Here is a 23,036-nt window from a genome sequence, read left to right as displayed (position 1 = left end):
TGGAGTTTCGAAACAAAACCTATGCCAATCGTTTGTGCTACGTTTGTGCCGGAATGTACCGAAAAAATTTTCGTTTGTACCACTTCCGGTACGAAGTTATAATAGTTTTAAAGTGGGGGGGCTGGGGAAACGGCAGCCCCCCCACCTTGGAATTTCGAAACGAACCCTATGGCAATCGTTTGTGCTACGTTTGTGCCGGAATGTACCGCAAAAATTTTCGTTTGTACCATTTCCGGTACGAAGTTATAAGGGTTTTAAAGTGGGGGGCTGGGGAAACGGCAGCCCCCCCACCTAGGAATTTCAAAACAAAACCTATGCCAATCGTTTGTGCTACGTTTGTGCCGGAATGTACCGCAAAAATTTTCGTTTGTACCACTTCCGGTACGAAGTTATAAGGGTTTTAAAGTGGGGGGGCTAGAGAAACGGCAGCCTCCAAACTTGGAATTTCGAAACAAAACCTATGCCAATCGTTTGTGCTACGTTTGTGCCGGAATGTACCGCAAAAATTTTCGTTTGTACCACTTCCGGTACGAAGTTATAAGGGTTTCAAAGTGGGGGGGCTGGAGAAACGGAAGCCTCAAAACTTGGAATTTCGAAACAAAAACTATGGCATTCGTTTGTGCTAGGTTTGTGCCGGAATGTACCGCAAAAAATTTTGTCTGTACCACTTCCGGTACGAAGTTAAAAGGGTTTTAAAGTGGGGGGCTGGAGAAACGGCAGCCTCCAAACTTGGAATTTCGAAACAAAACCTATGTCATCGTTTGTGCTAGGTTTATGCCGGAATGAACCGTAAACATTTTCGTTTGTACCACTTCCGGTACGAAGTTATAAGGGTTTTAAAGTGGGGGGCTGGAGAAACGGCAGCCTCAAAACTTGGAATTTCGAAACAAAAACTATGGCATTCGTTTGTGCTACGTTTGTGCCGAAATGTACCGCAAAAATTTTCGTTTGTACCACTTCCGGTACGAAGTTATAAGAGTTTTAAAGTGGGGGGGGGCTGGAGAAGCGGCAGCCTCCAAACTTGGAATTTCGAAACAAAACCTATGGCAATCGTTTGTGCTAGGTTTGTGCCGGACAAAAATTTTCGTTTATACCACTTCCGGTACGAAGTTATAAGGGTTTCAAAGTGGAGGGGCTGGAGAAACGGAAGCCTACCTTGGAATTTCGAAACAAAAGCTATGCCAATCGTTTGTGCTAGGTTTGTGCCGGAATGTACCGTAAACATTTTCGTTTGTACCACTTCCGGTACGAAGTTATAAGGGTTTTAAAGTGGGGGGCTGGAGAAACGGCAGCCTCAAAACTTGGAATTTCGAAACAAAAACTATGGCATTCGTTTGTGCTACGTTTGTGCCGGAATGTACCGCAAAAATTTTTGTTTGTACCACTTCCGGTACGAAGTTATAAGGGTTTTAAAGTGGGGGGCTGGAGAAACGGCAGCCTCAAAACTTGGAATTTCGAAATAAAAACTATGGCATTCGTTTGTGCTACGTTTGTGCCGGAATGTACCGCAAAAATTTTTGTCTGTACCACTTCCGGTACGAAATTGTAAGGGTTTTGAAGTGGCGGGATGGGGAAACGGCAGCGCCCCACCTAGGAATTTCAAAGCAAAATTTATGTCAATCGTTTGTGCTAGGTTTGTGCCTGAATGTACCGCAAAAATTTTCGTTTGTACCACTTCCGGTATGAAGTTATAAAGTTTTAAAGTGGAGGGCTGGAGAAACGGCAGCCTCCAAACTTGGAATTTCGAAACAAAAACTATGCCAATCGTTTGTGCTACGTTTGTGCCGGACAAAAATTTTCGTTTGTACCACTTCCGGTACGAAGTTATAAGGGTTTCAAAGTGGAGGGCCTGGAGAAACGGAAGCCTCCAACCTTGGAATTTCGAAACAAAAGCTATGCCAATCCTTTGTGCTACGTTTGTGCCGAAATGTACCGTAAACATTTTCGTTTGTACCACCTCCGGTACGAAGTTATAAGGGTTTTAAAGTGGGGAGGCTGGAGAAGCGGCATCCTCCAAACTTGGAATTTCAAAACAAAACCTATATCAATCGTTTGTGCTACGTTTGTGGCTGAATGTACCGCAAAAATTTTCGTTTGTACCACTTCCGGTACGAAGTTATAAGGGTTTAAAAGTTGGGGCTGGGGAAACGGCAGCCCCCCACCTAAAAATTTCGAAAGAAAACCTATGCCAATCGTTTGTGCTAAGTTTGTGCCGGAATGTACCGCAAAAATTTTCGTTTGTACCACTTCCGGTACGAAGTTATAATAGTTTTAAAGTGGGGGGCAAACTTCAGAAACATCAAATTCAATACAAATAGAGATAGAAACATTGAGTTAACGGGAATCGTTAGTGCAGTTATAAGCACTAAGCACTAACGTTAGTGCTATCATATTTTGCGATTTATTCAAGATTTTTAGTGGGGGGGCCAACTTCAGAAATATCAAATTGTATACAAATAAAGGTAGAAACATAGTGTTAACAGCAATCATTAGTGCATCATTAGTGCACTTAAACGCACTAAGCACTAACGTTAGCGCTACTATATTTTGAGATTTATTCAAAAAAATTGGTGGGGTGGTCAACTTCAGAAATATCAAATTCTATACAAATAGAGATAGAAACTTTGAGTTAACGGGAATCGTTAGTGCACTTATAAGCACTAAGCACTAACGTTAGTGCTATCATTTTTTGCGATTTATTCAAGATTTTTGGTGGGGGGGCCAACTTCAGAAATATCAAATTCTATACAAATAGAGATAGGAACATAGAGTTAACGGCAATCGTTAGTGCATCGTTAGTGCACTTAAAATACTAAACACTGACGTTAGTGCTACAATATTTTGGGATTTATTCAAGATTTTAGATGGGGGCCAACTTCAGAAATATCAAATTCTATACAAATAGAGGTAGAAACATGCAGTTAAAGACAATCGTTATTGCATCGTTAGTGCACTTAAATGCACTAAGCGTTAAGGTTAGCATTACCATATTTTGGGATTTATTCTGGTGGGACCAACTTAAGAAATATCAAATTTCATACAAACATTTAGTGCTTTCTAGAAGCACTAACGATACACTAATGAATGGCATTAATTTTTTGTTAGTGCTTGAAGTTGACGCAAGTTCACCGTGCCCTCCAAAGATATTGTACCTGTAGCACCTACACTAATGAAGTACTAACGTTAGGGGTTGGTGCACTAAGAACCACTAACAATTGCACTAGAAGATATCATTAGTGCTTTTGAATATGGCGGAAATTTGATGCAATTAAAAATTCCCAATAAATGTCTTATAGGAGTTTAGTGACATGTAATTGTCCATAACTACACTAATATTGAAGGACAAACGAAACTGTTAGTGTTTTCTAGAAGCACTAACGATTGCACTAGAATAGATCATTAGTACTCTTGAATTTGACGGAAATTTGACGCAATGAAAAATTTCCCATAAATTTATTATGTGTTTCGTTACATGTAATTGGCCATAAGTAAACTAATATTGAAGTTCTAACTAAATTGTTAGTGTTTTCCAGAAGCACTACCAATGCACTAACGAATGCCACTAAGTTTTAGTTAGTGCTTGAAGTGGGGGCGCTAAGTTCACTCTGGCCTCAAAAGGTATTTTAATTGTAGCACATTTACTAATGAAGCAGTAACCTTAGGTGTAGATGCGCTAAGAAGCACTAACAATGCACTAACGATCGCTCTAGAAGAGATCATTAGTGATTTTGAATTTGGCGGAAATTTGATTCAATGAAAAATTTGCCTAAATTTCTTGTGAGTCTCGTGATATGTAATTGGCCATAACTACACTAATAGTGAAGCACTAACGAAATTGTTAGTGCTTCAGTAGTATGACCTCTTCTACTGAAATCGTTAGTGTTTTTTAGTGCATTAACACCTAATGTTAGTTCTTCATTAATGTAGGTCCTACAAGTAAAAAAAACCTTTGGAAGCTTTCATGAACTTGGCGCCCCACTTCAACCAATAACGAAAAAATTAGAGCTGTTTTCGTTAGTGCTTCACTATTAGTGTAGTTATGGCCAGTTACACCTCAGGAAACTCACATAAGAAATTTAAGGGGAGTTTTTCACTGTGTCAAATTTCTGCCAAATTAAAAAGCACTAATGATCATTTCCAGTACAATCCTTAGTGCATCGTTAGTGCTTCTTCGTGCACCAACCCCTAACGTTAGTGCTTAATTAGTGTAGGTGCTACAAGTAAAATATCTTTGGTGGTCAGCGTGAATTTGCGCCCTCTTCAAGCACTAACAAAGTAATTAGTGCATTCGTTACTGATTCCTGAAAATACTGACACTTTGTATGGAATTTGATATTTCTGAAGTTGCCCCCCACCAAAAATTTTGAATAAATTTCAAAATGTGGTAACATTAACGTTAGTGCTTAGTGCATTTAAGTGCACTAATCACGCTCTAACGATTGCCGTTAACTCCATGTTTCTACCTCTATTTGTATAAAATTTGATATTTTTGAAGTTGGCCCCCCACCAAAGATCTTGAATAAATCCCAAAATATGGTAGCACTAATGTTAGTGCTTATTCCGTTTAAGTGCACTAACAATGCACTAACGATTACCGTCAACCCCATGTTTCTACCTCTATTTGTATAGAATTTGATATTTCTGAAGTTGGCCCCCCCACCGAAAATCTTGCATAATCCCAAAATATGGTAGCATTTACGGTAGTGCTTAGTGTGTTTAAGTGCACTAACGATGCACTAACGATGCGCTAAGTTTAGTGAAAATCTGTCTGCATAAAGATGGGTGGGGGGCTAACTTCATATGAAGTAGGTCCCAAACCAAAATCTTCAATATCTCGTAAACGCTGATAGCACTAACGTTAGTTCTAAATGCACTAACGTGCACTAACGATGCATTAACGATGTGCAACGTTTGGTGTGATTTGGGAGAGGTGGGGGGCCAACTTCAGGCACGTAATTTTTTTTTGCGGTACATTCCGGTAAAAACGTACCACAAACGATTGACATAGTCTTATCTCGAAATTCCAAGATGGGGGGTTCTGGAAACGCAGTCCCCTAGTTAAAACTGTCATACTTTTGTACTGGAAGTGATACATACAAAAATGTTTGCGATACATTCCGACACAAATGTTGTTAAACGATTTGCATAGGTCTCGTTTCGAAATTCCGAGGGGGCATCAAAACGGCAGCCCCGTAGCTTGAAACTCTCGTATCTTTGTACCGAAAGTGGTACAGAAAAGAGTTTAGCGAAACGTTCCTGTTCAAAAGTAGTGTAAAGAGTGGGCATAGGTTTCATTTCGAAATTACTGGGTGCGGGGCTGCCGTTACCACAGCCCCTCTTGAAAACTCATATAACTTCGTACCGGAAGTGGAACAAACGAAAATTTTTGCGGTACATTCCGGCACAAACGTAGCACACTCGATTGGCATAGGTTTTGTTTCGAAATTCCAAGGTTGGAGGCTGCCGTTTCTCCATCCCCCCCACTTGAAAACCCTTATAACTACGTACCGGAAGTGGTTCGAACGAAAATGTTTGCGGCACATTCCGGCAGAAACGTAGCACACACTATTGGCATAGGTTTGGTTTCGAAATTCCAAGGTTGGAGGCTGCCGTTTCTCCAGCCCCCCCACTTTGAAACCCTTATAACTTCGTACCGGAAGTGGTACGAACGAAAATTTTTGTCCCGCACAAACGTAGCACAAACGATTGGCATAGTTTTTGTTTCGAAATTCCAAGTTTGGAGGCTGCCGTTTCTCCAGCCCGCCACTTTAAAACCTTATAACTTCATACCGGAAGTGGTACAAACGAAAATTTTTGCGGTACATTCAGGCACAAACCTAGCACAAACGATTGACATAAATTTTGCTTTGAAATTCCTAGGTGGGGCGCTGCCGTTTCTCCATCCCGCCACTTCAAAACCCTTACAATTTCGTACCGGAAGTGGTACAGACAAAAATTTTTGCGGTACATTCCGGCACAAACCTAGCACAAACGATTGCCATAGGTTTTGTTTCGAAATTCCAAGTTTGGAGGCTGCCGCTTCTCCAGCCCCCCCCACTTTAAAACCCTTATAACTTCGTACCGAAAGTGGTACAAACGAAATTTTTTGCGGTACATTCCGGCACAAACGTAGCACAAACGAATGCCATAGTTTTTGTTTCGAAATTCCAAGTTTTGAGGCTGCCGTTTCTCCAGCCCCCCACTTTAAAACCCTTATAACTTCGTACCGGAAGTGGTACAAACGAAAATGTTTACGGTACATTCCGGCACAAACCTAGCACAAACGATTGACATAGGTTTTGTTTCGAAATTCCAAGTTTGGAGGCTGCCGTTTCTCCAGCCCCCCACTTTAAAACCCTTTTAACTTCGTACCGGAAGTGGTACAGACAAAATTTTTGCGGTACATTCCGGCACAAACGTAGCACAAACGAATGCCATAATTTTTGTTTCGAAATTCCAAGTTTTGAGGCTTCCGTTTCCCCAGCCCCCCCACTTTGAAACCCTTATAACTTCGTACCGGAAGTGGTACAAACGAAAATGTTTACGGTACATTCCGGCACAAACGTAGCACAAACGAATGCCATAGTTTTTGTTTCGAAATTCCAAGTTTTGAGGCTGCCGTTTCTCCAGCCCCCCACTTTAAAACCCTTATAACTTCGTACCGGAAGTGGTACAAACGAAAATGTTTACGGTACATTCCGGCACAAACCTAGCACAAACGATTGACATAGGTTTTGTTTCGAAATTCCAAGTTTTGAGGCTGCCGTTTCTCCAGCCCCCCACTTTAAAACTCTTATAACTTCGTACCGGAAGTGGTACAGACAAAATTTTTTGCGGTACATTCCGGCACAAACGTAGCACAAACGAATGCCATAGTTTTTGTTTCGAAATTCCAAGTTTTGAGGCTTCCGTTTCCCCAGCCCCCCCACTTTGAAACCCTTATAACTTCGTACCGGAAGTGGTACAGACAAAATTTTTTGCGGTACATTCCGGCACAAACGTAGCACAAACGAATGCCATAGTTTTTGTTTCGAAATTCCAAGTTTTGAGGCTTCCGTTTCCCCAGCCCCCCCACTTTGAAACCCTTATAACTTCGTACCGGAAGTGGTACAAACGAAAATGTTTACGGTACATTCCGGCACAAACGTAGCACAAACGAATGCCATAGTTTTTGTTTCGAAATTCCAAGTTTTGAGGCTGCCGTTTCTCCAGCCCCTCACTTTAAAACCCTTATAACTTCGTACCGGAAGTGGTACAAACGAAAATGTTTACGGTACATTCCGGCACAAACGTAGCACAAACGATTGGCATAGGTTTTGTTTCGAAATTCCAAGTTTGGAGGCTGCCGTTTCTCCAGCCCCCCCACTTTAAAACCCTTATAACTTCGTACCGGAAGTGGTACAAACGAAAATTTTTGCGGTACATTCCGGCACAAACGTAGCACAAACGATTGGCATAGGTTTTGTTTTGAAATTCCTAGGTGGGGGGGCTGCCGTTTCCCCAGCCCCCCCACTTTAAAACCCTTATAACTTCGTACCGGAAGTGGTACAAACGAAAATTTTTGCGGTACATTCCGGCACAAACGTAGCACAAACGATTGCCATAGGGTTCGTTTCGAAATTCCAAGGTGGGGGGGGCTGCCAACTTCGTACCGGAAGTGGTACAAACGAAAATTTTTTCGGTACATTCCGGCACAAACGTAGCACAAACGATTGGCATAGGTTTTGTTTCGAAACTCTAAGGTGGGGGGGCTGGCGAAATGCACCTGCTGTGACATTAGAGTACAAGACCATTACAAGCAATGAGCAAAGCACGATCGTTATGCCATCAGTTGATGAGGGTACGAATCCCTGTTATTTATGAGACGTGTGTTTTTGTTCTTGTGTACTTTGTTTCACAGAAGCTGTAGGTCATTGAGTGTTATAGTTTGCAAGATTATGTTCTGCAGGTAGAGGAGAATGAATGTAGTGACTCCGAATATTCCGATGTAGCTGATGTCGAGCACGAAGCTAAGTCTGTAGAATATGAACGTTCCAGTGATGCACGTGAGAGTCCATGTTACAAAACTGAGTCCAACGCTCTGATCACTTTATGGTATTGGCAGCCAATGTGGTTGATAATTTTCTTGTACTACTCCGCTTACCATGGGCGTGAGGTTCTGCACTATATCCACAGAGATGAGATCAAGGGGTTAATTGAACAGAAAAACTTAATTAAGTTCCATTATTATTAATATTATTATGTATATTTTCCTTTTAAAAAAGTAAGTTACACAGAAAGCCAGGAATTGCATAAATATACATATGGATATGATGCACTATAACTTGAAGATGCAGAAAATTAGAATAAACCATTATTTTTTCCTAACATTATTGTCCCTTTTTGTGTTGACGAGTTAATCCATTCAGTCCATTACGCAAAAGCCTAAGAGTCTGTTTGAAGCCGTTAAAAATACTACACAATACTTTCGCGACCGGGTAAGCAACGAAGCTTAAATTTAACATATTGAAATTATCAAAAGTTTGACTGCTCACTATATAACGACACACATCTTTAATCCTAAACTCATTAGCGTCCTTGGCTCGCGAAGAAGATCGTTTATTGGGACGAACTTTTGAACGCAAACTTGAATCTACATACTTTTTCTTCGGCGGGAGTTTGGCCAACAATGGAGAATTGCTTCGGTCCATTTTGGACGTTGTTCTAGGTCTTGAATGCGGAGTAAATCTGTTATACAGACAAATGACTGGTTCAGGGCTAAGATCACATTTCTTTCTGCTGTAATTTGTATTTATGCACTCCTGCGATGAAGGAGATGAAACCGTTGATAAGTACAATGATGAAACAGATTTAGAGATACTGCTACTAGAATCGCTTACCCATGTTCTCTTAGATTTGCTTACTTTTTCTCTTGTGTATTTGTGTTGTTTTCTAACTTGAGTTTGGTTACATTTCTTTTTAATATTGATCTTAACGACACTACCCAAGTTCTTTTTATACGATCTTCTGAAATATTTGAAGTTCTTCACAGTATCTTTGAGTAGAATTGCTCTGGACGACGATTCAGTTTCTTCTTTCGTAATAGATGGATTTGAGAACGTAAACGAAGAACTGTGTATTATGATTGATGAAGACGATTTGGAAAGTTTATTTTTTGTAGTGGGCGAATTTTTAGTGCCTCTAGGTTTCCTGTCCGGCTGTGTACAGTTGACAATTGAAAGTCGTTTGCTCGGTACAAGACTGTTTTGCTCACTTTTAGGTCGTATTACAATAATACCCGTACTGTTGTTGGGTTTTCTGTCTCTCTTTAGCTTTAATGCCTTTTTCAGGATCATAGCTTTATAATCTCCTTGTCCATTTGTTGATGGATTGTTATGTGCAGTGATCTCTTTACGCATTCCTCTTTTGAAACTGTCTGTCTGTCTTCGTAAAACAGGATATGAGTTATTACCAGTTTGTTTGAACACTATGCCATTTCTTTCGCGTTCGTTTCTGTCCCTTGATGTCTTGCTAGGTTTCAGTATGGTATCCTGTTCCATATTTTTCTTTAAATCCAACACTGGTGTTACTACCTTAAGATTCTTACCGGTATGGCACTGGTGATAACGTCTTCTTAAGTTCCTAGTGAGTGATGTATCAAGATAATATATCATAGGAGCTTCTCTTTCGTGTGAACGAAACTTCTGAGTATCTATCCATTCAATTTCACAGTTTGGAGGTACCTCAATGTATTTAGTACCCTTACTGTTCGTTACTTCTGCTTTCTCACATTCGGATTTTGATACAACTCTAATATAATCACCTGTCATTCCTCGTCCACAAATAGACGGTATTTCCGATATAATTTTATACCTCTCTTGATTTGAATTGCGAATATTCGCAATTGTATTATCACCTGCGAAAAATTGTTGTCTATCAATGTACTTCTGTCGAGACGCTTGCATTATTCGGTCATTGCCATTAATATTAGCCGAATATGGAAGACAACGGATTTTGTTAGATATTGTGGTATCTGCCTCACCGAATGCTACTGTATACAGTTCAGGTGGTGTGAAACAGCTTGGCCTCTCGTAATCTGTGATGAGTAATCTATTTTCACATCCAACAAAAGTGTTGTGCTTCGAATAGTTGGGATGGTACACTTTCTTCTTACGAACATTCATGCTATCTGAAGTCATAGCTTTCTTTATTAAATTTTATATGTTGAGGTTGCGCTAAACAAGTTCTTCGTTACAAGTACCAAACTTTTCTTTTTGAAACAAATTAGAAAAATCCCAGACCTACAAATTTTGAGTAAAATAAAACTTTAATAGCCGTTACTTGGTTGCCATTGTTGCATGATAAATATATTGTTACAAAATTCTGTTTGAAAGTACTTGACGAAATCATAATCAATTTCACTTCAAGTTTTCATTGATTATGGTTCACTGCATGTTGAGATTAGAATTACCATAACTTTAACAGCTGACTGTGAGACAACCTTTTTTTTAAAAAAAAAGAAAGAAAGAAGAAAGTTTATTTTGCAATGAATCAATAGCTACAATGAAAAATAATACGACCAAACGTAAATACGAGGCACACGTATAAAAAAGGCGATACTTTTTACGCGGGTTTATCAATACTGATGAAGCTAAGCATGCGCAGAAGTATACGCAACAGTATTCACTGGAAATCTATGCTTGCAACAGAAATATAGTTGAGGAGCCTCACGAAAAAAAAAACTTCAAATTATGATAAGAAGGTGCCACTTTGCAGACTGATTGAGGATGGTATATACATTTGTTTAAGAAGTGGAGCCATCACCGAAAGTGATGTGAATTCAAGATGGCGGCTCTAATTCAAAATGGCGTCACATATTAGGATTTTAATTTCGCCTGTTTAATACATTCCTATCATTCCTGAGAGTGTTTGGTATCAAATTATATGTTTTTCTGCTCAAGGATGTCATTTTTCACGTTAAAAAGAGGCTAAAATGAGTACATGAAGACATACACTCAACAGTAAATGAATTAGAATATTTGACTAGTAGCTTTAGCAACTGTTATTTACCTGTTTGCCTTGATGACGGCGAAGATACGGAGTGAATATAGAGGGTGGAGAGGCATCAACCAAAAGGTATGAATTTAATATGTCGTCTGTAATCCAAAATGACATCAAGTATTGAATTGAAATTTTTATTTCACTTGTTGATAATGATAGACCAGGTGCAGTTTGAATGTCTGGATTTCCTACCAAAAAATCGAGCTCGTATAATACGAAATAAACTCCAGTTTTCTTTTTGAAGAACATTATTCATTTCTATCTCAAAAGTCAGTACAGTACAAGTGATTACAGTTTGAAAGAAAAAGTAAATGATAAACAATGTTTCTTATAATATCAGTTTCCTCTTATAGCAGCTTATAAACTATATTTAGCAACATCATGAGGAAAGAGAGAATAAAAGTATTGAATATTTTGAAAAGTAAAACAAAAACGATTATTAAAACTTTTGAAAACTTAAAATAAAAACTTGAAACAGTTTCAACAAAACTGACTGTTCCTTAGTTGATTCCACAGTTGTCTTGGCAGTTCCTGCACATAACTATGCAATGCTGTCCTGATTTCACGCACCCACACACACGGGAAATGCATTCATAATTACAACTGCACTTCACGAATTGCTTGCAGGCACTCCACACATCCGGTAAATGAGACCATACTGGTGTCCACGAATGATCATTTACACACCACCCCCATTCACTAGGAGAAGATTTTTGAGGATTTCGGTTCATAGCTTGTCCCCACACGTGTCCTACTTGGAAAGCTGCTCTTAAAACATGCTGTTTATGTGCTGCGCTAGTTGGCCGTAGATTTTGAATCGGCCTATTCTTTTTAGTGAAGAGTTCTTTTCTTACCACATAAACATTGATTTATGAGCTTGTTGGATCGCAAAGAAGAATTACGAAACGCTCGAGACTTGTTAGCACGTCATCTGCAAGTGATGGTTGGGGAGCAGGAAGTGTCAGAAAAACCGAGGTTACTTCATTGTTCTGATTCCATACTTTCCATGCGGATTTCTTTCCTTTCCGTTGAACATTGAAACAGTATCGCATCCACTGTAGGCATGGAATCCAGGAAGTGCCTCAGACTTCTCTCTACCAATCGTTTTGACAATGCCGTGTACTGGAACAAATCTTCTGTTATGTCCTACTCCAAATAAGATTCAGAGCTGTTCCAAACCAAGCGCTGCTAAACGGAAATAATAAGCAACTGCAAGAACAAAAACATCACTGTCAACAGTGCGAAGAACTACATTTTGGAACCCAGCTTCCACAACATCTTTCAGGTGCAGAATTATTCTGCAATACGCTTCCTCATGGAACTGGAAATTTTCTCCAATTAAAGGGATTATGGATTAATGTTTCCAACGACAGAATCACGCACAGTAGACACTACTTGCACTGTCGTGATATGCTTTGTTGCAAGGGTGGCGAGAAGTTGAAAGAGCTCCTCCTTATTTTCGGTATTCCTTAGAAAATCTTGCCATTTATTTGGAATTGGACCATTTGGTTGAACTTTACTTCGTGTCCCAGCACCACGTTTTCAACGAGCGAAAGATTTTAGACTTGGTGAAATATAACTATCACATATCAGGTTGATCCGTTGAGGTTTCAAATTATCAATGTCCCGCAAAAGGGCTGGAAATCAGCGTGATAATAGTCTTCAAAGGTTTTTGATGCACGTGGTCTGATCATATTGGGAAGAACGGAGGCATCATATAACATAGGGTTTGAATTCTCAGGAGATTTATATTCCTCGGTGTTTAGGACCTTTTCCAGAAGTGGAACAATTTCTGATTTGTTTCCTCGGTGAATTCCTCCATTAGTGGAAAGAGACGGAGGGAATGGCTGGTTTCCATACTTGAAGAATTCTAGCAGATCCATGTTTCGCGTTTTGCTAACAAGGAAGAGGCGTAAGAACAACTGCACATCTGTTTTTAGCACTTTTATAATGTTCTGATTCTTTGGATTAGAATAAATGGGTGTGCTGAAAAGACAAAGACGATTTTTCGTAAGTGGTTAAAAAATCGTTTCTGATTTGTGCATCAATCGGTTTTCAACAAAAGCTTTATAAAGAATTTTTCCTCCATCTTCTGCTGTTGTGATTGCATGAACCACTTTTTGGTCAATAATAACTTTACCTATCTATTACAATAAAATCTTTACCACAATCTAAGAATAGATTACCGAATTCCTTAAAACTATTTTTCACAGCCAGTACTTTTTCTCTAAACTTCGCCTGGAATGCCGGATATTCTTCATGGTGTTGTTGATTCTGTCTCTCAAAAAGTACTTCACTACTTGATTTATCAAAGTCTTGAAGAAGGCGCTGTACTTCTGGACCACTAATCATCCATCTTCGTAAAGCTGCTGGATTTTCTGTGAATCCCACTACTCCTCCATCTTCTTTTACAAGTGCATTGTGTTGCTCGTGACCTTGGTCTATGCTGATATCAGAAAATAAACGGTTACTTTTCTGGACGAGAATTTTCCAGACATGAATGCTTCATGTACACGCGGAAGTTTAGTTTCTGCTTCGGCCAAGTCTTTTAAGTGGAGGTGTCCATCTTGCATAGTGGTGATGATCTAGGACAAAAAAACACGGAAGCATTTCTTTGAGACACTCACGATACATTTGGTAGTTACCTTGCCGAATGGATCGTACAAACAGAAGTAGCAGAATTTCAAGTTGCAGGCACTTTTCCCAGTACTGGAACATAGGACTTTCTTTGCATGTAGTGTTGCACCACCTATCGAATATCGAGGTTCTCTCCATATTCTTTGTGGGCCTCGTGAAGTAATTGGAACAATGTAGCTGCTATGATTTGATGGTCTTCTCGCTTTAACAACATGTACAACTTTCAGACAGACATCCACTGAAGCAGAAGAGTAGAGACCAGTGCAAATCAGGACACCTTCAATACCACTGTCCTTCATCCACAGTCCAATTACTCGTAGGAAAGCTTACTCTATGTGAAATGCTCTGAACATTGTTTCCTTCTCAATATTCTTCTGGTCAGTTCCATTGTATAAGTTTTGCTTGTGCAAAGAGAGGCTGATCCATTGCAATGACTGGAGTTTGATCCCCATTCAGATGTTAGGTTATGTGCTTAACAATGTCCATGCCATGCTTCACCTTGGCCACAGATGAAGAATCTTCACGAAATAATAGGAGCATACTGCATACAGATGGTAAGAACTCTTTTGGCGTAGAAGGGAGATTACCATGGAAAGAACCCCAAGGTATAGCCTCATTGGATTGTGTTGTCTGATTTGAAACTCGCTGTAACCACAACCACTCCAGTTCTTGCTCTTTTTCCAGATACGCTTCTCCATTCCATATAGCAGCCGCTGTTGTTGATGAACATGTTGGCACTTCTGGTTTGTTTGTTTTGAGGAATCCCGGTAGCACAACACAAAAATCATCTTGAAGTTCGAGAACATTACGCAATTTATGATCGGTTTGTGGAAACGGGAATTTCAGGCTTCTCGGAATACCGTGGCATTCTGGCGTGACTTGTTGAAATATCGATATACTTGTCCCGTGAAAAGAACTCTCTGAAGTTGAACTTGTAGGATTATGGTCAATGTTGTTGTAAGCAGCTACTGTAAACAGTTGCTTTCTCAGGTTAATTGGACAAACAATGTCCTCTTCCTCATACTGTTTAAGGCTCTTGCACCGAGTAATGAAGAAATCTCCAGAACTCTGGCGTAAGATATTGGGAGACTCAGGTCATGAAGAGCTGTCATCAGTTCTTTTTTCGGGTCTTTGCATGTATCATCATTCCTAAGTATATTGGAAGTGGTAGCTCATGCTCTAAACTATGAAGATTTCCTGAACCACCAGGCTTGCGAGTTAGCATACCGTACATAAGAAGCTGAGATACAGTCAACGTTGTTGAGTTATTTTCTGTTTTCTTCCATACAAGAACCATAAAGTATCATTTTGACAAGAGCAAGTAATCCTCGGGGTACTGACGCTGTCTGACAATCTGCAGTGAATTCTCCTTGAAATTCACACTGGTGATCGGCCATCTCCTGCCGGATTATTTTTGATACTTTCATAAGAGCAATAGCATCAGCGTCTGAGTTGGGCTGACATGCGTTACGCACAGCATCGCCAACATCTTTATCATAAACAAGAAGGTACTCGCGTCCAGACTTCTGTGCTGTAAGATGAAGGAAATGTAAAAGAATCCCTTGGCGTAAGCGTGAAGTATTTACATTTACAAGTTCACTTAGAGAAGTTCCTAACATTTGAGAGACTCGGGAAGCGTACATTTTAGTTAATATCGACATTTTGAAAACTGGGCTAGACTCTGAGGAAATTTTAGTGATGAATTCTATGTGGTCTATCAATTCTGCAAAAGCAACGCTCTCGCATAACTGAACTGAACTATTTGTTGTTCTTTCAGTCACTGTTCTACATTTATTGTATAATCTCGTCAGACGTTTAGCATGATATTTGGCCTCTTGTGCAATCATATCGCCTGCGGATAGTTTCGAAAGCAACTTTTGGTCCTGTTGAAGAATTGCACACGCACGGACTTTTTCGTCAACTTGGAAAGTTGTAACGTTGAATAGTGGATCACTTCCCGAACCAGGAATTTTACAGAAAAGGCACACATCTATAAATGGACTTGAAGAGCATGATGATCTTCTCAGTCTCTCCCGTTGGAAGGAGCTCAAGTGTTCACTATCTCCACTACTTCGTTTCCTCTTTTTAGCTCTTTCCAATTTTGTTGAATTGAAATTCAGTACACAGGATTTATGCCACTTAGCTTTTCTCTCCAAGAATGTTTTTTCCACTCTACCGTGTCCTTCATCAAATCTCTCCAAGTTAATATTTGTGGGTAACGCCCCAATTTCTTTGAATTGTTCGAAATTTCTAGCCAAGGATATGCACCCAGAATTTTTGTTCTTTGTGTTACGAAAATTTGCTGGGCAACACAAATCACTCACATCAGGATTCTCACATATGATACACAAAGACCAATTTAAGGTCGATGTCACCACTGGCTGGTTGGATCCAAGTTCAGATTCAGGCACAAGTTGGAAATTTCTATGTTTTTCCATGATATGTTAAATAATTAACACATGAAGTCAGGACGTCGTAACTACTGGAAAATGTCTCCAAACAGCTTAAGGAGGAATTTCTGCAGATTAACCATTGACCTGTAATACACCCGAAAAAAAGAGGAAAAGAGAAACAGAATTAGGAAAATAGTTAGGATTGTAGTAACACAGTTAAAACTATAATTAAATCATAACAAAAATATTTTTAATATGTCAACTGTCATATATGTTTTCCGTATGCTAGAAATAAAATATATATAATTCAATTGCTTATGAGTGTAAGTCCTCATGTACTGATTCTAGCATATTTTTAACACAAAAAATGGCATTCTTGAAAGAGAAAACATGTAAATTGATACCAAACACTCTCATATGTTACGTATTAAGAAATCGAACTGAAAATCGCAAAATGTGGCGCCATTTTGAATTAAAGCCGCCATATTGAATTTACATCACTTTCGAGGAGGGCTCCACTTCTTAAATAAATCTGTATATCTTCCTCAATCTGTCTGCAAAGTGGCTCCTTCTTATCACAATCTGAAGTTTTCTGCTAAATTTTGACAGATAGCACCCCAACTAGAATTGTTCGAGTGGAGTTGCGTACATGCGAGCAGCAATAAGGTGAAATGTCTGCCGTGAAACAAAATCCGGTTAAATGTGAAGTGAGATTTAGCATATGATTTCTGAATGCCAAAGGACAGAATGCAGCTGACATCCATCGCGAATGATATGTCAACTACGAACCTATAGTAATGAGTGAAGGGAAGGTCAAACAATGTTGCATGGAGTATCGGAAAGGGCGTTCGAACGTTCACGTTGATGAGCGTAGCGGAAGGCCTAGTATTCAGACAGGAACCCGTTGACGGAAAAGTGCAATCCAATCGCTGGTTCACAATAACTTACCTCGCCAAAGAGTTTGCAGGACTGCCTGCGAAAACAGTGAATCGAATTGTCACTAACAAACTGCGTTATCACAAACTGTATGCAAACCCGATGCAAAAATGCTAATAAATGCACGTGATTTTTGGGGGGAGGCGTTGGAGGAAAAATGAGAATTACTTCTTCTCTTACAAAGTGACGGGAAATGAACGCTGTTGGGAAATGGCTGCAGTCTCAAGAGGCAAATTTTTAGGCATAGGGTATACGGAAGTTTTTACCACAAACTAGTCTGTATGGATGTGTTTCCAAGGACAGTGAAGTGTTCAAGACATCAGTTCTGGATTAGCTGCAGTCTCAAGAGGCAAAATTTTTAGACATAGGGTATACGGTAGTTTTTGCCACGTTACCACAAACTAGTGTGTGTGGATGTGTTTCCAAGGACAGTGAAGTGTTCAATACATCAGTTCTGGATTAGCTGCAGCCTCACAAGGCAAAATTTTTAGACATAGCGTATACGGAAGTTTTTGCCACATTACCACAAACTAGTGTGTGTGGATGTGTTTCCAAGGAGAGTCAAGTGTTCAAGACATCAGTTCTGGATTAGCTGCAGTCTCAAGAGGCAAAATTTTTAGACATACGGTATACGGAAGTTTTTGCCACATTACCACAAACTAGTGTGTGTGGATGTGTTTCCAAGGACAGTGAAGTGTTCAAGACATCAGTTCTGGATTAGCTGCAGTCTCAAGAGGCAAATTTTTAGGCATAGGGTATACGGAAGTTTTTGCCACTCTACCACAAACTAGTGTGTGTGGATGTGTTTCCAAGGAGAGTCAAGTGTTCAAGACATCAGTTCTGGATTGGATGTAGTCTCAAACGACAAATTTTTAGACAGATGGTATACGGAAGTTTTTGCCACGTTTCTACTGCATTCATTACGTCATGTTTACTAAGTAACTACGTGGCTAGTTCAATAAATAAGTTTCGCTGAGCCTTAAAAAAGTTATTTTTAAGATACATTTATAAACTATATATACATGTTTAGGTAGTTCCTTTCTCACCTCTCCACATAATCCACATTGAGATTTAGGTATTTGTCTTACTGTTGCATCAATTTGTCCAAACCTTTTGCAAAAAATTAGGGCTCTGACTGTTTAGCATTTTCTTCACATTTCGCTTTACTTCTTCATCACCAATTGGCTAGCACTTTCCTTACATTCCGCTTCACTTCTTCATCGCCAGTTGACTAGCACTTTCCTTAGATTCCGTTTCACTTCTTCATCACAAATTGACTAGCACTTTCCTTACATTCCGCTTCACTTCTTCATCACCAATTGACTAGGACTTTCCTTACATTCCGTTTCACTTCTTCATCACCAATTGACTAGCACTTTCCTTACATTCCGTTTCACTTCTTCATCACCAATTGGCTAGCACTTTCCTTACATTCCGCTTCACTTCTTCATCACCAATTGACTAGCACTTTCCTTACATTCCGCTTCACTTCTTCATCACCAATTGACTAGCACTTTCCTTACATTCCGTTTCACTTCTTCATCACCAGTTGACTAGCACTTTCCTTACATTCCGTTTCACTTCTTCATCACCAGTTGACTAGCACTTTCCTTACATTCCGTTTCACTTCTTCATCACCAATTGACTAGCACTTTCCTTACATTCCGCTTCACTTCTTCATCACCAATTGACTAGCACTTTCCTTACATTCCGTTTCACTTCTTCATCACCAATTGACTAGCACTTTCCTTACATTCCGTTTCACTTCTTCATCATCAATTGACTAGCACTTTCCTTACATTCCGTTTCACTTCTTCATCACCAATTGACTAGCACTTTCCTTACATTCCGTTTCACTTCTTCATCACCAATTGACTAGCACTTTCCTTACATTCCGTTTCACTTCTTCATCACCAATTGACTAGCACTTTCTTTACATTCCGATTCACTTCTTCATCACCAATTGACTAGCACTTTCTTTACATTCCGATTCACTTCTTCATCACCAGTTGACTAGCACTTTCTTTACATTCCGATTCACTTCTTCATCACCAGTTGACTAGCACTTTCTTTACATTCCGATTCACTTCTTCATCACCAGTTGACTAGCACTTTCTTTACATTCCGATTCACTTCATCACCAGTTGACATGATACCAGGTCGCTTATGTAGAACCTGAACTGTTCTTCAGAGAAATGCAATTCGACATAAGCGACCTTTGCTCTATTTTTGATGATAACGCACATACTCACTCAACATGCGAACAAAACAGAAAATTGGAGAATTAGGGTGGGAACGCCTGCCACACTCCCAATACAGCCTCAATTTAGCGCCGAGTTACGAGCAGCGGGAATGTTTTCATCTGACACAGCTTTTGCCGGACGTCCAGCTCTCTCTTCATCTTTAAGGTTAGTGTAAAAGGACAAGTTTTGCAAATAGATGTCACTACAGTCTTCGTATCTCTCCCATGTATTTTTTTGTTTTTTTTTTTTACCTTTCAAGAAGATTTACAAATTCTCTTACAAAATTCAACCTAGAGACTTCAAATTTTTAGAAAAGGGACTTCATAATCTATTAAAGGTAACAACCTGTGCCAATTTTTTATTTAAAATTTTCTTCATTGTTGAAACAGTTCCATTGTTAAAGTTTTGGATATACATTTCAGCAATCAAGCCATTTCAACAATGAAAAAATTTTTAAATAAAAAATCGGCACGGATTATTGCCTTAGATAGATTATGAAGTTCCTTTTCTAAAAATTTGAAGTCTGTAGCTTGAAATTTGTAAGAGAAATCGTGAATTTTCGTGAAAGGCAAAAAAATACATGGGAGAGACACATAGACTATAGTGCTATCTATCGGCAAAACTTGTCCCTTTAAACCAACCTTAAGCGATGTCCGGTCTCTTCTGAATTCACCAAACCACCGAAAAATTGCAGCACTTGAAGGAAGGAGCAAAATCCCCAAATGCCCCCTGCAAACTGTCAAGGCTTTGTGTCTCGTTCAAACCACTTTTTGAAATCGTAAAGGATCATTGCCCGAAAATGTTCCCTTTCGACCTCCATTCTGGACAGCCGAATACTGCTCACATCAACAGACAAGTGAAGGCGATACGGCCACGCCGATAAGCGAGGAGAGTTGAAACTTGCTTTGCTTCTTCGCTCTGGATACCACTACCGAACGCAATTGGTTGTAATTCAAATACTGTGCCAGAACAATGCGTTATCTCAAAACTTTCGTAGGGACCGTCGTATTTCCATCTTTTCCCGGTATAAAAGCCTTCGTTGCAAGGCAACCGTTTCGAAACAGATAAAGAAATGAATCGGAATGTGAGGAGAGCCCTGATTTATTTATTTATTTATTTATTTATTGCAAAGCGTTTGGACAAATTGGTGCTACGGTGAGGCAAATGCCAGAATCTCAATGGTGGTTACGTGAAGAGGTGAGGAAGGACCTACCTACAAATGTATATATAGTTAACTAATATACCTCAAAAATAAATATTTTACAGTTTAGGGAAACATATACTGAACGACGCACGTATGAAAGTCATTACAATTATACAATACTTCTTAAAATTTAAATATATGAGCCAAACATACTTAATTTTCCTACCGGTGAATATGTTAATCTTATGTATTCACTGTGAAGACATAACGCTGAAAACTCTTTATATAGATGGTAGACATGTGACATAGCTATACGAGTTTCTGTAGAACTCTAGTACTTCCAAAAGTTGTTAATTAATCAATTTAATTTAACCATTGCGTTAAAATAAATTTTAAAAAACTATACACGTTAAAATAAAATATCGGGACAAAGTGAGTCCACTATTTAAAAAAAAATCGGGCAATATTTTGTGATCTGGAAACGGGAAAAATCTCAATTAATCAGAACGTATGGTAACCAACGTTACTGGGTGAGGCAGAACTCTCCGGTATAATTAGAATTACAAAAGACAATATTTGGGCAATAATTTGTGATCTCAAAAGTGGACAACGTCGATTAACGGAGACGTATTGTAACCAGTGTTATTTGGGTGAAGCAAGGATTTCAGGTATAACAAGGATTAAAAAAAAAAAAAAAAAAAAAGATCGGACAATATTTTGTGATCACAAAATGGGACTATTGCAATTAATCGGGACGAATGGTATGCAGCGTTGCTTGGTGAGACAACATTCTCCGATATTACTAGGATTTCAAACAAAATTGAGCAACATTTTGTGATCTTAAAACGGGGCATACCCGATTAATCGGAACGTATGGTTCCCAGCGTTGCTTGGATGGAGCAATGCTCTAAGTTATAACTAAGATTTCCCGATGTAATGGGGCTTATACAGGAGTATAAGGCGTATACTCACCTAATATGTTTATAGTCAAGCGTATACTTAAGTTTATTTTAATTTACGAAAGAAATAACTATGCACGGTGGTGAAATGAATCATGAAATACTTTATCCGTGACTCTTAAGGAGTCGAATCCGGTGACTCGGACAGAATCGGAACCCACAGTTGGCCGATTTGACCCGGCGTGATCCGGAAACAACGAAATATCATCACACACAGTGAGAGCATGAATGAGTTTTATAATGTCCAAGTAATTCAATAAGGCATGACTCCCTCCTTTCTCTTGTAACTACATATATAATTTTCTTTCCCTTTTTGTTGTGTACGTTAAAACAATGCACTGAAAGATAACTGCATGATCTGTCAGGATATAAACGCGTGAGAATTTCAGAATGAAACAGTTACTTTTTTTTATCAGGTATGTGAAAGTTTCATGCCTAAAGTCATTATCGTATCTGCAGTAATAACATGGGTCACTGAGGTCAGACTCTCTCTGACTCGCTAACCCGGACTGACCCAATGACCTTGTGACCCAGCCAGACTCAGAAGCAGCCGAAATCATATCAGTTCTACAGCACTATTGCAGAATTTTATGGCCGAGTAGTTGACATGCTTCTAAATGTAGGTGTGGAGAAGAATGGAAAAAATAGCTCCGGGCATGTTGAGAAATGGTGAGGAAGAACAATTTTAGATGTTATTAAGAAGAGGAAGAGAGAGAATGGTTGAGACATTGACTAGGAAGGAAGTGTATCATATGGGATGTGCTAGAGGGTATGGTGGCAGGAAAGATAGGGAGGGGGCGAAGGTGACTGCAATTAATGGACGATATCAAAACAGAAAAATCGTACGTGAAAAGGAAGAGGTTAGCGGAAGATTGTAGAACAAGGAAGCTTCTCAGTCGCTGCAAGTTACCTGCCAAAAAAAGCAGAATACCTATGGGATGATGAGTTGAAAAGCCCGTTCTTCGGACAGGGAGAATAGATTTATGGAAAACGTTTGAATTGGCCTCAGGAAACGCATTTGGCGGTGGTTCAGTGGTAGAAGGTTCACCTTCGGTGTTTGGGGACCCTGGTTCGATCCCAGCTCGCGCCGTGTGGATTTTGTGGTGGACAAACACCGTGCTCGTGGGTTTTCTCAGGGTTCTCCCGTTTCCTCCCACTTTCTTCATTCCACCGTTTCACTCATTTCTCATCATCACCGTCTCCTTTAGCCTAACCGGCATAATCGTGGGACGTAAAACTCAAAGATTTCATTTCATTTTCTACTCTGATCAAAATCTCAACTGGGAATTTAAAAAGATTCATACAAGATGCAATTATCATCATAAGATAAAATTTGACCAAACATATCAAACAAATTTCATCCTTTGTTTGTTACATCCACTGTCTTAATAAATAAGCATCAATAAGTTTTAAAAAGACATCGAACATTGTTCATGAGAATCGCGATTCATATTTTCTCGTTAAGTAGAAGTATTTTGCAGTATCATGTAATTATAGAATGTCCAGTTCCAATCCGGCAGAAAAATTAAGGCACTGCACACATGCACAATAGGTTCTTCTTATGTCAACAAGTTCCGTCTGTTTATAAACTCTGTATGCGTGGAGTCAGGTAGAATTTTTGATCACAATAATAAGTGTTTTACTTCAAACTAAAAAGTGTATAAAACATGTCTGAATGTACTGG

Source organism: Thermobia domestica, chromosome 1 (assembly GCF_964235325.1).
Source record: "Thermobia domestica chromosome 1, izTheDome1.hap1.1, whole genome shotgun sequence".
Classification (NCBI taxonomy): domain Eukaryota; kingdom Metazoa; phylum Arthropoda; class Insecta; order Zygentoma; family Lepismatidae; genus Thermobia; species Thermobia domestica.
This window is presented reverse-complemented; position numbering follows the sequence as displayed.